Source organism: Schistocerca gregaria, chromosome 8 (genome assembly GCF_023897955.1).
Source record: "Schistocerca gregaria isolate iqSchGreg1 chromosome 8, iqSchGreg1.2, whole genome shotgun sequence".
NCBI classification, from domain to species: Eukaryota; Metazoa; Arthropoda; class Insecta; order Orthoptera; family Acrididae; genus Schistocerca; species Schistocerca gregaria.
The window spans coordinates 243,019,833-243,037,144 of NC_064927.1; the positions used below are offsets into that span (position 1 = coordinate 243,019,833).

Here is a 17,312-nt window from a genome sequence, read left to right on the forward strand (position 1 = left end):
TGTGTTTTATTCTAATCAGGTCAGATTATCAAGGGACATCGGGCGAATACGAAGAAGAGTGGTGTGAATAGCACGAGTCTTGTTTGGCAGACGAGAGTGTGCGACAGAAATGAATGATCTTTAATTGGCAGACATTCGAAGAAATACAACTCGCGAGAATCGTCTTAAAAGTCTTTATGAAACTACGAATATTCAACGGTGCACTATGCGTCTCTCACGAAGAGGCAGTAGAGATAAAATTCGGTAAATATCAACTGGCGCGGTCATTCATACCACTCTCCACCGGTGAATGGAACGAGAGGAAACGTTAAAACATCGTAGTATAGAAATACGCATTTCATTATGACTTGCAGAGTGCAGATTAAGATGTAGATGCCGACAACTTACAAAGTTGCTGGATCGCCCTAATGGATAGTCGTTTAAGCGAAACTGTAGTCTCTTCGTGGTTCCTCGGGAGTTCTCTGCGAATTAGTCCAGTTCGTTTGAGGCACAATTAGCTAAATTGGCATTAGTGTTTGCTGTCCTTAATTGGCTGTTGGCTCTCGGAACTGACAGCGCATTCCCGTGGAGGCACGAAACCAAGCTCTCAACAACACACGCATCGCTGAGTCCCTAGCGAACACGTTAATAGCGTGACCCCCCCCCCCTCGCCCCCCCGATCATCCCTCCCTCCCATAGAGGGAGGACGCAGCCTATGTTCCCAGAAGAGAATGGTTTTAATGCAATACATCCGATGTTTTACAATGTTAAGAGTTCTTTATAATGCTATACGTAACATCTTCAGATGCTTGAGTCTATAGGAAAACAGTACAGAAAGTTAACGGAAAGAACAGCAGCGTACCCTGGATCTAAGACAGCGGTGAAAAGAGGAAGAGGATTCAAGGGGGAGGGGTGGGAAGAGAGACGATATTAATTTTATGGAAGTAAGAGGGCTGCAGGAAACTAAACACAATTCCTTACAAAATAAAATTTATAGCTATTCACGAATATAGCTTAATCTTCAAATATGTTAATGTTACCACTTCATATTCGGTTCCTACTGCCTACAGTGTACAGTAGACCTACCTAACTCTGCGAGTATACATTGTCTGAATTTCGTACACGTTATATTGTTGTAAGGCAGATAATAGAGATACACACCAAAACTCTCTTCACATTCGTTTACGCGCTTTTACTTACTGGTTATTGAAGGCGGTGCTTACAGCCGCTCAACACTGAAGTTATCAGCGGCTAATTTTTAGTCTTGACTGGTAACGTAAGAAAAATCGCGAATTAAAGGTGCAACGCTACTGGAAGCTTTTATAACCCAGAGCCATGTGGCATTTTATCTTTCGAGAAAAATAGTGCTAAACAACTAACTACTGTGTGTGTGTGTATGTGTGTGTGGGTTTAGGGCGCTCAACAGCGAGTTAAAATTATCCAAGACGAGTGTGGTTAAAACAGTCAAACCTAAAAATGAATAAAATAAAATTTACCCTAAAATTAAAATCACCTTTCCCCATCTTCACTCACATTAATCTATCAAGTCACACAGTATGGAGAATTTTAAATCCTGTTAATGTTAGAAAGCACTATTAAAATCTTAATGGAATTATAGAATAAAAGTTAAGAAATAAGTCAGAAAATTGTGGTTCATCACTTTAAAAAAGCGAAGAGAATGAACAATCCATTTTAGTAATATACTAAAACCTCGCTAATTGTTTAGGGAGCAAGTCAGACATCTTAAAAAATCTTAAAGATCAAACCACATTCGTGTCATTGTCAACTAAAGCAAAGGACAGGTCAGTGTCTAATTAAAGTCTGTCATCTTGTCTGACTATGAAACAAATTCATTTAAAACGTGGCGTGCTTAAATCTGTACTCTACAAGCCCCACTTATTGGAGTGTCATCGTGCCGAAGCAAGAAGCCGTGCCCATTGGGCTGTGAACTCTCCGAAGGTGAGTGAGAAGATCTCTCCTCAGTGCGCCACAGACAAATAGTTGGTCACGTTGGAGCATTGTAGATGATTTAGAACTGGTGTTAGTTCAGTCATGTGATAGTCCACCTCTGTCATCAATAAACGCCCTGAAGTTTTGGGTCTCTAACAATCCTTCCGAATGACATCTCAGAGATTCAAAGCAAGCAACCTTACAAATGGCTTGAAAACGTATAGGGGCTGGACTCTACGGAAACACCGTGAGAAATGTATGTTTGAACACAAATGCAGGTGCTTGCCAAGCATGCAGATTGCGCTGTTGTGTTTGAACACAAACGGCACCTGTGAAATGTCCTCGATACATTGCAAGTTTCAGGAGTGGTCACAACAGTGCTCTGTGTAGTTGTGAGTCCATCATGTTAGAGATAAATTCGAACGCGTGCAAATTGTTGGTCGTCGAATGATGGGTGCTTCCGTAACCCCGTAACTGAGGTGGCTGAAGTTTGTCGTGTTTCCGGAGCCACCATACCGAAGATCTACACCACACGCAGGCTTAAGTGTGTGTTGAGTGATAGTGACGCACGGTGGCTGATGAGGATTGTGACGAAAAGTAGGAGGGCGACAATTCAAAAAGTCACTGCCGAACTGAACGTCATCCTCGCGAACCCTGTCAGCACTGAAATCCGGTAGGGAGCTGGGGTCGAAATGAAAGGTACGGGGTATAACGAATCTAAAAAGTCCAATGAATTTATTCTTAAAATAAACCATCCAAGAACAAGATTAACTGAAAAGACAAAACTTCAGTAAGCAACTGATGGCTAACACCTCAAAAGATTAACAGTATAAAATTACTTCGTTTTTGTAAAGAATATTAAAGGAAGTAAAAAAATACATTTACATTACAAACAGCAAAACATATTATTATGTCACAAATGTGATAGAGACGGTGGCAGAGGCGACGCCAGTCGGAGTAATTGCTCCTTCCAGAACGAGATTTTCACTCTGCAGCGGAGTGTGCGCTGAGATGAAACTTCCTGGCAGATTAAAACTGAGTGCCGGACTGAGACTCGAATTCGGGACCTTTGCCTTTCGTGGGTAAGTGCTCTACCATCTGCGCTACCCAAGCACGACTCACCCCCCGTCCTCATAGCTTTACTTCTGCCAGTACCTCGTCTCCCACCTTCCAAACCTTACAGAAGCTCTCCTGCGAATCTTGCGGAACTAGCACTCCTGAAAGAAAGGATATTGCGGAGACATGGCTTAGCCGCGGCCTGGCGGATGTTTACAGAATTAGATTTTCACTCTGCAGCTTTGACGACGGGGCGTGAGTCGTGCTTGGGTAGCTCAGTTGGTAGAGCACTTGCCCGCGAAAGGCAAAGGTCCCGAGTTCGACTCTCGGCCCGGCATAAAGTTTTAATCTGCCAGGAAGTTTCATATCAGCGCACACTCCGCTGCAGAGTGAAAATCTCATTCTGGAAACATCCCCCAGGTGTGGCTAAGTCATGTCTCCGCAATATCCTTTCTTTCAGGAGTGATAGTTCTGCAAGTTTCGCAGGAGAGCTTCTGTAAAGTTTGGAAGGTAGGAGACGGATACTGGCAGAAGTAAAGCTGTGAGGACGGGGCGTGAGTAGTGCTTGGGTAGCTCAGTTGGTAGAGCACTTGCCCGCGAAAGGCAAAGGTCCCGAGTTCGAGTCTCGGATCGGCACACAGTTTTAATTTGCCAGGAAGTTTCAAACAGTAAACTGACGGGGAAAAAATTGCAACTGCGAGAAGGAGTGCCACGAGGTAAATCAAACTTAATAGGCGCTTTTCTACATCTGAAAGATGATATCTGTTCGAATTTCACTCCAGTCAGAGAGGCGGTACTATAGCCACTATGAGGACGCAATCCTCCTGCCTTCCAACCGAGCGAGGTGGCGCAGTGGTTAGCACACTGGACTCGCATTCGGGAGGACGACGGTTCAATCCCGTCTCCGCCCATCCTGATTTAGGTTTTCCGTGATTTCCCTAAATCGTTTCAGGCAAATGCCGGGATGGTTCCTTTGAAAGGGCACGGCCGATTTCCTTCCCAATCCTTCCCTAACCCGAGCTTGCGCTAGGTCTCTAATGACCTCGTTGTCGACGGGACGTTAAACACTAACCACCACCACCACTTACCTTCCAAGCTTTACAGAAGCTCTCCTGCGAACCTTTTAGAACGGGGCGTGAGTCGTACTTGGATAGCTCAGATGATAGAGCACTTGCCCGAGAAAGGCAAAGGTCCCGAGTTCGAGTCTAGGTGCGGCACATAATTTTAATCTTCCAGGAAGTTTCATAATTGCTCCTTCTCTACTAACACAGACCAGCGGTTGCCGCTACCACAGTGCTAAAAATATTCATTAAAAATTTTAATCATGGTACTCAGGCACCTTTAACAAGAGATAACTCGTTAATTATTTAGTAAAAGTTAAACAAACTACAAATACAGAAATTTTTCTTTAGTATTTTTTTTTAGATGCAAACAGTTTAGTAAACAGGTGGAGTTCGTAACAGGTAACTGTGGACGTGCCTCAGAAATAAGATAGCTAGATTCAACAATTGTCGCTGATCATAAAGTACAATTCGTAAATCAGAAGAATTACATCTGTATCCTATACCATTAGTTCTAAAATCAGTTTGGAACAGTGACAGCCACAAGCCCACACACAGTAACAGGACTGGACTCAAGTAGTACCAGGCAAAACCTCCATAAATAACGCATTTATATCTATAACAAAGGGCAACCGGGATACGGAGTCAAAATAGCCACCATGCGACATCCAGTGACATGCAGTCTGATCGGATGCTCACCGTGATTTCTCGTAAAATCCAGCGCCCATTGACAAACGCTTGCTTAGATAGCACCGACAGAAGCACGTACTAGGAAACCCACGAGTATCATCCAGCAGACGCCAGCACGTCCATTACTTGCAAAGGTCGCACCGGACTCCCACCCGGCACCACAATGGGCACAAACTGCTTGAAACATCAATAGCGAAGGACACTCCGAATACTGTCGTCCTGCCGAAGTAGCTTTTAACGGCTGCGACCAACACTCGGCCCCGCCAAAGCCGCAGTGAGCAAAGGCACCACTCTGGCCAAGGGGTCACGGCAGACGCTTCGCCACAAGAATTATGTGGAAAGAAAAGTGCAAACATTGACATAAACGAGACATTGACTATAATTTTGACTGCAAAATTAGAAGATTACGCAGTGTGCTATTTTGTGTTTAGCTGATTTTTTTTTCACGCACACACCTAATAGTGACCAGCTGGCGAACTCGATGTCCTAGTTGCCGGATGAGTGGGCTCTGCGACTCTTCTGTTTTGCGGTAAAAGACCCGTGCACCCTCTTTGAACCGATCGCGTAGTGGGGCGACGTCTGCCATCTTGTGGAGCTGATCAGTCGGGGAGCGGTTGTCCAGGTGCTGTGCTCGCTTCAGGGCGCGGTTCTGCACCGTCTGGAGTCTCTTTAGCTGTTTCTGGGCTGTATTATCCACACTGCCGCGGCATATTCCAAGACTGGCATCTCCAGTGTGTGACAAAGGATTACGCTCAGCCTTGGTGGTAGTTTTGAGCACTGGGTAGAGTGCCCTGTGTCTGTTGAGTGCCTTTTCTCTGGTTCCCTCAACGTGTGGGAGCTAGGTTAGGCGCCTGTTTATTGTTACTCCCAGGTATTTGGCCGTCTCCGCCCAGGGTCTGTCTCCAGCAGGTCTGTCTCCCAGACAGACCCTGTCCAATGGTCTGTCTCCTCTCCGCAGCCCTTAACTACCTTCTCCTCCGACCTGCCCTCTGACGGTGAAAGTAACGCTCCGTGCGCTCTTGCAGCCAAAGAGATTCCAAATCCACGGGAATTACGAGAAATTAAACGCGGGCACACGGCACAAGCAAAACACCAAACCAACACGAGGGGAGCTCCCATAAGCAGGGTATTGCTGAGCGAGGTGGAATTTCAAAACCACTAATCAGTGACGCAAATATCAAATGGAGAACGTGGTACCGAAGCCATAAAACCTGAAAGAAAGTCAATTGATAGCATGAATCTTTTTCTACATCTTTTCCAATTTTTGGGCCGACTTTAGGTCCCAACCGCGAAACATGGCGGGTGTGCAGTGATGCTTTGGGCAGTCATATTGTGGTATTTCAAGGTCCGCATGGTCACTCTGCAAGCTCGCAGTACTGCCAAAGATCATGTGACCATTTTCACTGGTTTGGTCCATCCCTTGGTACAATGTTTATTCCGCAATGATGATAGTGCGTTCCAAGACTACGCGGCCCCTTTTCTCACAACTCGCTTCGGCCAGGACCGGTTTTTTGAGCACGAGAAAGAATTATCGTATCTGTCCTGGCCACCATACTCACCAAATCTCAGTACTCTGCAGCCTTTGTGATATACTTTGGAGATAAGGGTGAGTGATCGCTGCCCACCACTGTCATCATTACCTGAACTAAACTAACTAAACTGAACTCCGTCCGAATAGGCCTTGGAAGGCCCAACGGTACCGACCGGCCGCTGTGTCATTCTCAGACCACAGGCGTCACTGGATGCGGATATGGGTGGGCATGTGGTCAGCACACCGCTCTCCAGGCCGTGTGTTGGTTTACTAGACCCAAGCCGCTACGTCTCAGTCAAGTAGCTCCTCAGTTTGCCTCACAAGGGCTGAGTGCGCCCCCGTTGCCGACAGCGCTCGGCAGATCGAATGGTCACCGAGCGAGGTGGCGCAGTGGTACCGCTGGACTCGCATTCGGGAGGACGGCGGTTCAATCCCGCGTCCGGCCATACTGATTTAGGTTTTCCGTGATTTCCGCAAATCGCTCCAGGCAAATGCCGGGATGCTTCCTTTGATAGGGCACGATCGACTTCCTTCTCTATCCTACCCTAATCCGATGAGACCGATGACCTCGCTGTTTGGAACTCCTCCCCCAAACAACCGAACCGAACTGGATGGTCACCTATCCAAGTGCTAGCCCAGCCCGACAGCGCTTAACTTCGGTGATCTGACAGGAACCGTTGGTACCACCATGGCAAAGCCGTTAGCATCGTTACCTGAAGCTGCTATTATTTTGGAGGAAGAATCAAATAAGATGCCCCTGAAAACCATACAGGACCTGTGTTTATCCATTCCGAGACGACTGGAATCTGATATGAATCAGACCGTGTTTCTACACCATATCAATATGGTAATGTGTTGCCTTTGGTGTGTTCTCTTAATTTTGTCCAACCCCTATAATCGCGAGAGGGGAATGCTGCTTATAAATCAGTTTAATTTACGGATATCTACCGCGGAGAGCTCTTCACCTTGCGTTCTGAGGCAATTACATTAAATCCGTATGTAAAAGACAAAGAGAAAAAGGCACGATTTAGCTAACTTCCTTCCTTGTTTTCTGGCAAAGGTCCGTTCCTCTTGTGGTCAGAAGTAGCTTCTGATTGTCTATGATCAAAAAAGGCCGAGCGTGATGCAGTTCTGCCATGGTGAAAGGCACTCGTTACAAAATAGTCACCTTGTAAACATCCCCAAAATTTGATTACTTCATCCAGCAATGAGTGGCTTTAGCTAAATATGGCATATCTGATTGAACTTGTGGGTTCCCCACCTCGTCGAATGGAGGCTGTTGTCATGGCTAGGAGCGTTACCGCACGGTATTAGCGCAAATTCTTGTTCGGTGTTCTTAGATTCATGACGATAAAAATACCCGAGAAGCTCTCTTCGCAGAATTTCTGCAGAGGATCGATGTGTGCCTAGCACAGTCCCGAGGCCCACGAGACAGACAGGCCGCAGCGCGTGGCACTGTACGTTTCACGAGTGCCAGCAGCGGTCTCCGGCGCGGAGCGAGCAACTATTTCAGACGAAGTTAATGACTCTTGGCTGCATGTCTAAATGCACGCAAGTTCTCGATAGCACACGATAAAATTAAGACTTTTAGTGCGTGCCTTTTCAATTAAACTGAATTCCCGTGGAACCTGCACGGAGCGAGTGTGGCGGACAAGAAGACTAGTGGGACGTCACAAGTTCGTTCCAGGGGTCGCAGATCTCATTGGCCCCGATACAGCCCCATGTGACGTCATTGAGTACACGGCACGCCCCCCCACCTAATCACTGACGTCACATGACGCTCAGCGGCTCTCTGCCAGCCGCCCGCCTCTGTTTGTAATCCGCGGTGTCGCCGCGCCAGGTGAGGGCGACAAATCCCCTCTCTCCCCCCCTACCCCCTCCCCGCCCCCCCCCCTCCCCCGTCCCAGTGACAGCAGCTTGGCCGCCGCTCACATAAACATACAACAGGTGCTCCTCCGCCTCAAGCGCCGACTTCCCGAAGTGCAACGCGCAGAGCGGCGCACCAGCAAGCTGTTTACATTTGCAGCCACTCTTAAAATATCATCATACAGTGCGCGACAGAGGGTGCATTTTCTGGTGATACTGAAACTCTCCTTTCGCGCACTCGCGCGAAGTCACATTTTCGATCGTGGCCTGAATAGACGTACTCTTGACGGCGCGGCGCTGGAGACAAACTACACGACATATTGATCGGAAACGTTTATTGGCGAGCCCGGATTAACTTGTTACACTGCTACACGTGGAAAATTATTCAAATAATGGTCGCCAACCTCGCTTTGACCCGCGAAACTGGATTAAATTGGTGCGGAATATGCCCTATAGATATCACGATCAAATTCAGAGCTGCTAGGTACTGATTAAAGGTGGGTAGACCATATAAAGTACACGCAATAACCGGTGTGCCGATAGAGACGATACGTCACCTTAAAAGTTGGCGTTCGGATATGTTGTGGCTGGCAGGAGAGCCAACACCGTGTTATTAGAGGAGGCCGGAAGGCACGCGATTTAGCTCAAGCAGGCTGGCGTGAGGTCTGGAACAGGACAAGGAAATTGGAATTTAGAAACAACGGACGTAGCTGGTGGAATACTTAACTTTAATCCATTAATGACGAACGTCGCTCTTGACGGTACATGATGATTCACAATGTCAATAGTAACTGAAATGGCGCCTTGCTAGGTCGTAGCAAATGACGTAGCGGAAAGCTATGCTAAACTATCGTCTCGGCAAATGATAGCGTATTTTGTCAGTGAACCATCGCTAGCAAAGTCGGCTGTACAACTGGGGCGAGTGCTAGGAAGTCTCTCTACTCTTGCCGTGTGGCGGCGCTCGGTCTGCAATCACTGATAGTGGCGACACGCGGGTCCGACGTATACTACCGGACCGCGGCCGATTCAAAGGCTACCTACCACCTAGCAAGTGTGGTGTCTGGCGGTGACACCACAGGATATATGGCAAAGCGAATGGGACGTAAGTGATAAGGGACGTAGACTGCACAACTTTCTCCCTGACATAAGGGAGCGGTTGGGAATGAAACATATCGATCCCAGCCGCGGTATGGTACATTTCTTAACCAGACACGGACCTTATCCCACGCACTTAAACCGCGTGAGTCTGAGGCAGACACCTACATGCACATGCGGGGAAGAAGGTTCCCCAGAAGACACTGTCTTTTTCTGCGGGCAATACTCGAACAGTAGATATACACTACACTTAGACTACACAGATACACACATAGATACATACACAGCAATTAGAGACGAAGAACAATGGGCACATTAAACGCACTGACAGACAGTATTTCAAAAACAACACATGAAGAGTACATGCGGACACGACATAACAGACATGCCTATCTTCAACGTGACAACAATCTCCAGAGGGTGGACAGCGATATCCATAGTGACAGCGAAAATAGTGACAATGAGGAGAAACAGGAGGAGGAAGCTGAGATGTGACGTAAATAAGCATAAGTTGCTAGCGATCTAGCCAAGAAATCATCAAATGCTGTACATGAATGGACACCTAAAGTAGTCAATACATATGATTAGTAATAAATCGGATAAGCAATATTGTTTCTCTACTAATAACCATTCTCGTGTGTGTGTGTGTGTATGTGTGTGTGTGTGTGTGTGTGTGTGTGTGTGTGTGTAAGTGTGCGTGCATGCACTTGTGTTTCTGTGTGTGTGCGACTGGCGATCAACGGCTCGAAGAAACCATTCCGAGGTATTCACCGTCAGTCACATTTGTTGATGGCACTAACAAATCTCTCCTCTATTCTATCATCTTTCCATACCCTTCTTTTAAAAAATTGTTTGTATTTCAATCGTAAATTATTGTTATTTTAAAAAGTATCATTCTTTGTAGATGTTGTAGATAAAACAAAAGAAAAGAAAACTGTAAAAAGATGAAAAGCAAAAATTGTAAGACGTACCACCTGTTTTAAACATCAGGTAACAGGTCTATAATTTGGCAATAAATAAATAAAAATTCAACTTCCCACAACTTCAAAGTAAATCATTAAAAGACCTGCAGCCACATAACTACATTCGGGTAAAATTCCAAAATTTATCACTGGACTGTATTATGTTCACGGCTAACATAGCAGTGCAACGTATCCAACCGGGCACTAACAACTCCTACCGATATTCATCACAATATATCCGGCATACAGTTAAAAGTCAGCAGGAAAAGAAACATATAAAACAGCTCTCTCAAATTTGAACGCAAACAGTTAAAGTTTATAGGTACCACTTAATCGAAGCAAAATTCGTCACTTTTATCTAGCTAACGTCTCCAATCTCTGTTGTGAGGTACCTTTTTTGCCACGCAAGTTCTCCCGCACCAGTCCACTACAGTCACTGAGAAAATCAAGAGAGTGCCAAAACAGTATTCTACGTCCATGCACGAAGTCGCACTTTCGAATACTTTGTGAGCTTTCCGTACCGGATAAGTAACCTCACTCATCACGGAGGATCCCCCACTCCAAAACTGCGGAATGGTAACCACAAACTCCGGCTCAGAGGGCCCATGATTTGCCACCTCAAACCTACGAGACCTGATAGTCTACTTCTCCATTTCGTGAGCTCCTTACCGCTCCACGATATGATTCAACATTTAGGTTTTTCAGCCAATCGGGACCAGAAATGTAGGCATTCTCATAGACCATTCCCTGCTCCTGCTAACAAAGCTTTAGTACGCTGCTGCTTCCTGGCAGGACAGGAATAACTTTTACTGCAACGGAAAACACCAACAGTCATAGAGAAAAAGAGCTCTAGTGAGTCCACCATGTAGACTACGGCTACAACCCAATTAAGAGGATTAGGGAGGGCCCACCAGCTCAAGGCTGATGAAATATCTTGTTCCTCCTACAGTTAGGTACCAGCCCAGCTGACTACAATACCGAATGATACTAGCACACATGAGCAGCAACAAAATGATATGTTATATGTTAAGATTCCTTCCTGCTCCATTCACGAATTGAGCCTGGCAAGTATAAATATTTACAAGTCCCTGCATGACCTGTGCTTAGGCTAATGTTATCTCTGTGTCCGTTCGGCAGTGGTATACAGGTTGATTAATCTGCCCGCACATGTGGGTTTTGAGCTACCTGCATTGCCTTCAAATATCACGCAAGAGTTTTTCATATTGTCTCGGTTGATCATTACTCACACGGAAAAAAACGAACAGGACCTTTTTGTAGGAAATTTTAGTTAAATTCCTGCTGGAGGCCAAGCTTTTCGACTTATTCAAGAAAAATTCGTTTCAAGAACACTTTTGTACGTTTTTCTTGATAAATCGAAAACTACGGCATTTAGTGAAAACGTATCCCAGTACGAAATTTAACTACATTTAATTTCCTACAAAGAGGTCATGTTCATTTTTTCTGTAGGACCAACAGTTCGAGCATAGCGAGCGAGGAAATAAGAAAATCTTTCGCGCGGTATTTGAAGCCGTTGCGGGTTGCCTGAAACCCATAGATAGGGATAGCTAAATCACCCTGCATATAAAAAATCTCCGTCCGAACAGGCCTTGAAGGACCAGCCTGTGTAACCGACCGCCGTGTCATCCTCAGCCCATAGACGTCATTGGAGGGGCATGTGGTCAGCACACCGCTCTCCCGGCCGTTGTCAGCTTTCGCGACTGGAGCCGCTATTTCTCAGTCAAGTAGCTCCTCAGTTTGTCTCACAAGGGCTGAGTGCATCCCGCTTGCCACCAGCGTTCTTCAGAACGGACTCTAGCCAAGCCCGACAGCGCATAAGTTCTGTGATCTGGCGGAATCGTTGTTACCACTGCAGTAAGGCCATTGGCATCCTGTATATGTTGTAGCATAATTAATAATGATAATTATCCCGGGTGAAAGTATACGGCAGACTAATAGAAACAAAAACGTTCCACTAAAGTAGCCGTTTGCGAGATAATTTCCAATACACGATTACGAGCCGTAACTGACTTCAGTGCGAAATATTATCATATTAATTACAAATGTATTAGAAATTTAAAGTTTTCGGTTGATCCCTTGTGTAACTGAGATCAAACTTCATGACCCACCTTAGCAAAAAAAAAATACAATGATTATTCAGCACATCCCATGTTGCAATTTACTGCACTCTCGTTCATGGGGCAGGTGGTGTTTAGCGTGTCGACATCGAATCTGGATGCAATACTACACTCGTCCCTGCCTTGAACTTACGAATTCTTTCAAACACCTCTAGATCGTCTAGTAAATCTTGAAAAATATGTACAGTCCCCTGCTCTAGTCTATTCGCATCAATGGGACTGCTGTACACTCCACTTTGCGATGACTCGAAGCGAAAAAGTGCATGGGATTAAAGTGAGGTGATTTTGAAGGCCAAGATATAGGTCTGCGAGACCTGTTAATGTTGGACCATATTCCGCTTTAGATATCTTACGTGAGCAGCAAAACGTGCCGCTGCCCCATCATGCATCTGTCACATCCCCCATGGTTCTTAGGTGAAATTTGAGCCGGGACTCAATTGATAACTTACATTTCAAGTACAGGGACAATCAAAAAATTTCTGTTCGAAGGCCACATAGTACCTTCCCTACACGTCGGTGTTCATAAACCAGCATGGAAGTCGCTCTGGATTGTACTTATGTGTACGCTGTAGCAACGCTCTCAAACGGAAAGTTTTTGATCCTCCCTTATGTAGTTGTGCTAACTATAACAATACTTGATTGACTGGTCCCGCCGGATACAGATCCTACACAGTCTTGCGCTGCTCCAGTAATATATGCAAAGTAAGTTGTGTCTTATGGATAAAAACAGTCGCCCCGCACTCTTCCGATGAATCCAAGTGCCTAACTGTTGATTGAATACACGTTGTCGTTCGACTTCACATCCTCGCGTGTTCTTGCTCCCAGCTATTCGTATTAATGGTTGAAGCCAGCGTTTACTCATTCATCGCGTAATCAAAAGATTATAGTAATTCTACATTTACGTTTATCTTTGTTTAGCACTACCTGCCAATCCAAGCACCAGGCTGATATTGTCAAACTCTGGTCGCTTATCGCAACACTTAGAAGCGTATGTCAGTCAGCAGACTCGCAGCAAACGACGCCATCCAAAAACATACGATACTGCAACCAACATTTTAAATGTATTCTGCAGGGAAAAAATAAGCGAAAAATATATTAAACACGGTATGAAAGTCGAGACCTCCGGTATGCCCAACTTATAGAGTAGACGTTGGATAAAGGGAAGTAATCTCTTTTATGAAAGTTTCATCACAACTTTTATCAAATATCATTACACTGTTGTCCTTAAAGGAGGTTATTAATGACGTTAATAGGTCTATGTTTCCAATTTTACAAAACGCCCTCGTTTCACTATCCCACCGATTTCAAAAAATAATTGTGATCATTAAAGGCACAGAAACATCCTTATAATTCGCATCGTATCAGTTGTACATTTGAACCCCATGAGACACTGTAAAGAATGTTGTGAAAGTTGCGCAGCGTACTGGAATCAAATTGTTAACGACAAATTGTACGGGAGAAGAACGATCGGCAATGGCCCTCTACCTAACATGGATATCTGTAGCTGGCACATCTGCTACTCGATATGTAGGTACGTTTCGCACACTTCTTGAAGGTATTCTTTCGAAAACCGGCTTTCGTTGTCTCTAAAGGGTCTGGAAATATGTGAGGTTAGACCGCGTTTTATACCGAAAAGAAGAGTTGTTCTACCACAGAGCCTTGGAGCACTACACGTGTTAGCAATATTTCTGATGAACTCGCTTGCTCCATAAAAAGAAGGGCCTTATTCTGGGTTTTGCGAGTCCCAGTTTAGCAAAATCAGGGAAAGAATAGCTCGTGTATAAGCACGTCAGTGTTACAAGCAGCGCGCCTTTCATCAGGAGGACTTTTCCCGCAGCGGCTATCACGGGCAGAGGTAGCAACAACAGTGGGTCCCGCTTCTGAGCTGCCTCGCGGTCGAAAGCTGCGCCACACAGAAGACGACGGCCGGCTGCCTCGGAGTAACAGACCCTGCTTACAAGAGGCGACCAGCGGGGAGCCTGCTTCCAATCTCCTCCGCCTCCGCAGCCTCGCCTGCCGGCTGCTCCGAATCTGCATCCGCGGCTGATGACGTCTCGAGGCGCCCCCGGCGGCAGAACAAACAATTACCCGCCACGGCCGGCTGGCTGCGTCACTCTCAGCCCACCGGAGCTCGCGGCTCTTCCAGTCTGACGTTTCTGGGACAGCCTCTGCCGCAACACAGGCAGCGGCTCAGGTCTCCGCTTCTGGAGCTAAGGATTCCCAGAGAGGAAACTCTTCACAGTAAATGCGGTGTATTACATTGTACCGTCCGCTGGGAGGTGCACTGGTGCTCTAACACGCAGTGTTATGCACCACACAACATGTATTTATAGTTGCCCTCCAAATTAAAATCCACATGCCGTACGTACTGCTAAAAATCACTCGAGGCAAGGATGCAACGTACCACAGGCTATACACCGTCCTGCCACATAAATGTGACCGCCTGTCGAAAACCTGAATAACCACCTTTTGGATCGCGAACCGCTGCGAGACCTGCAGGAAGAGTGTTGTATGTTGTACGTTTTATGTTAACCGGGCGCCTAGAAACGACGGAGAGGCTCCGTCCCCGCCGCTGCCGCAGTGGTCCACAACCCTACAACGGCTACGGCAGTCCACTTCACCCTTCCGCCGCCCCACACCGAACCCAGGGGTTATTCGGCGGTTCAGCCCCTGGCGGAGCGCCCCCCCCCCTCCCCCCCGCAGGGAACGTCTCTGACCAGACGAGTGTAACCCCTATGTTTGCGTGGTAGAGTAATGGTGGTGTACGCGTACGCAGAGAACTTGTTTGCGCAGCAATCGCCGGCGTAGTGTAGCTGAGGCGGAATAAGTGGAACCAGCCTGCATTCGCCGAGGCAGGTGGAAAACCGCCTAAAAACCGTCCACAGATTGGCCGGCTCACCGGACCTCGACACAAGTTCGCCGGGCGGATGCGTGCCGGGGACCAGGCGCTCCTTCCTACTCCGGAAAGCCGTAGGAAGAGTATTCGTGAGCTTTAGGAAGGTACCGCCGAGGTTGTGGAGCCATGTGCACTCCAGTGCCATGAAAAGCTGCGCTGGGTTTCTCGCTTGATGAGTCCGCAGCTCGAGGTCTAGCGGTCGCGTTCTCGCTTCCCGAGCACGGGATCCCGGGTTCGATTCCTAGCTGGGTCAGTGATTTTCACCTGCCTCTACATAACTGGATGTTTGTGTTGTCCTCATCATTTCATCATCATTAGTGAAAGTGGCGAGTTTGGACTGAGCAAAGGTTGGGAATTTGTGCGGGCGCTGATAACAGCGCAGTTGAGCGCCCCACAAAGCAAACATCATCATCATCGGTTGAGGATCCATGTCGCGAACCGCTCGATCGAGGTGGACTCACAGACCCTCCATTGGGTTTTAATCCGAGGAGTTTTGCGCCCAGGGTAGAACGACAAACTCATCCTGGTGCTCTTCGAACCATTCTCGTAGACTGCGAGCTGTGTGACAAGTTGCACTGTCCAGCTGGTAGATGCTATGGTGCCAAGGGAAACCAAAGTGCATGTAGTGTGTCTTCCAGAATGACGAGATAACCCAGGGTGAAAACCAGGCAACAGGTCCAGGATAGGAAAGGATCAAACATCAACTCGTGGAAGGTAGACCCATCACATACATCGTTGTTTTCATCAAATTAACGTTTATTTAAGAAAAACATACTGCTCAATTAAATTCCACATTAATAAAAACATGAAAATCAGAAGAATTATAGTGACAAATTAGTTAAATTTACCAGCGTAATGAAATGGAATTAGTAGTCATTAAACAAAAAAAATCTGAGTATGCCGCGCGGGATTAGCCGAGCGGTCTCAGACGCTGCAGTCATGGACTGTGTGGCTGGTCCCGGCGGAGGTTCGAGTCCTCCCACGGGCATGGGTGTGTGTGTTTGTCCTTAGGATAATTTAGGTTAAGTAGTGTGTAACCTTAGGGACTGATGACCTTATCAGTTAAGTCCCATAAGATATCACACACAAACAAACAAACATCTGAGTTTATACACAGTAAGAATGAAATCTGATCGTTCAGTGAAGGGAAACTACATCTACCAAATACAGACCACATCCGATTTTATGAATAACAGTGACTAGAGAGTTTGAACACTTTTCCTTTATGAACAGTAAGAGGATAATTTACAAATTTGCTTAAGTTAACCACGCTAAACTCCACTGCGTACAACCCTGGCGGCAGTCACTCCACTCAGGTATAGCTCCAAGTAACAACTTGCTAGGTATTACAGATGGCGCGGCAAAGCGCTCCCGCGACAATAACTTCGGTATGATGCAGGGTGCAGCCAAGGTAGTGGCCCAGATGTCATGGCTACAAACATCAAGGTAGACATGCGTGTTTCGCAATCAACTGTGAACATCAATCACACGCGAGGCAGCACCGTGAAACAATACAATACACACTAACAAATCATGAAACTAGCTTTAGCAAGATAAATACAAATCGTAACAAATAATATATATATATTCGCTTTCACAAGGCTTTTAATCAGATCAGCGGAAACTCACCAACCCGGCCGGAGTGGTCGAACGGTTCTAGGTGCTTCAGTCTGGAACCGCGCGACCGGTACGGTCGCAGGTTCGAATCCTGCTTCGGGCACGGATGTGTGTGATGTCCTTATGTTAGTTAGGTTTAAGTAGTTGTAAGCTCTAGGGGACTGATGACCTAAGATGTTAAGCCCCATAGTGCTGCCATTTGAAATGGATGAGATAATTAGAATGAATTTTCTCGTACACAATAACTACATACGCCTCTATCTAGGTACGTTTATAAGCGAGTACATGTAACAGACAAGGTGGTACAAACATAGTCGTTGCAGTTAAACCACCTGAGACATGAATAAGTATTGCTAAAAAGCCTTAAGAAACACTACTTAAGATGAGGTTAAAGAACGCAGAAAATTTCACTCAGTAGCACCCCTACGCAATTCGGTTATGACTAAGACACATCAACGTAGGGTAGAGCAAATA

The 17,312-nt window shown here is 46.3% G+C and overlaps 1 protein-coding gene and 1 non-coding gene across 2 annotated transcripts in view; both read left to right on the forward strand.

Moving 5' to 3' along the window:
- Positions 1-17,312, forward strand: part of LOC126284394 (netrin receptor UNC5C) — a 1,047,805-nt gene that overhangs the window by 691,241 nt on the left and 339,252 nt on the right. The window lies entirely within an intron of this gene.
- Trnas-cga (transfer RNA serine (anticodon CGA)) lies at positions 3,249-3,323 on the forward strand. The gene has a single exon. It is a non-coding gene; the product is annotated as a tRNA-Ser (tRNA).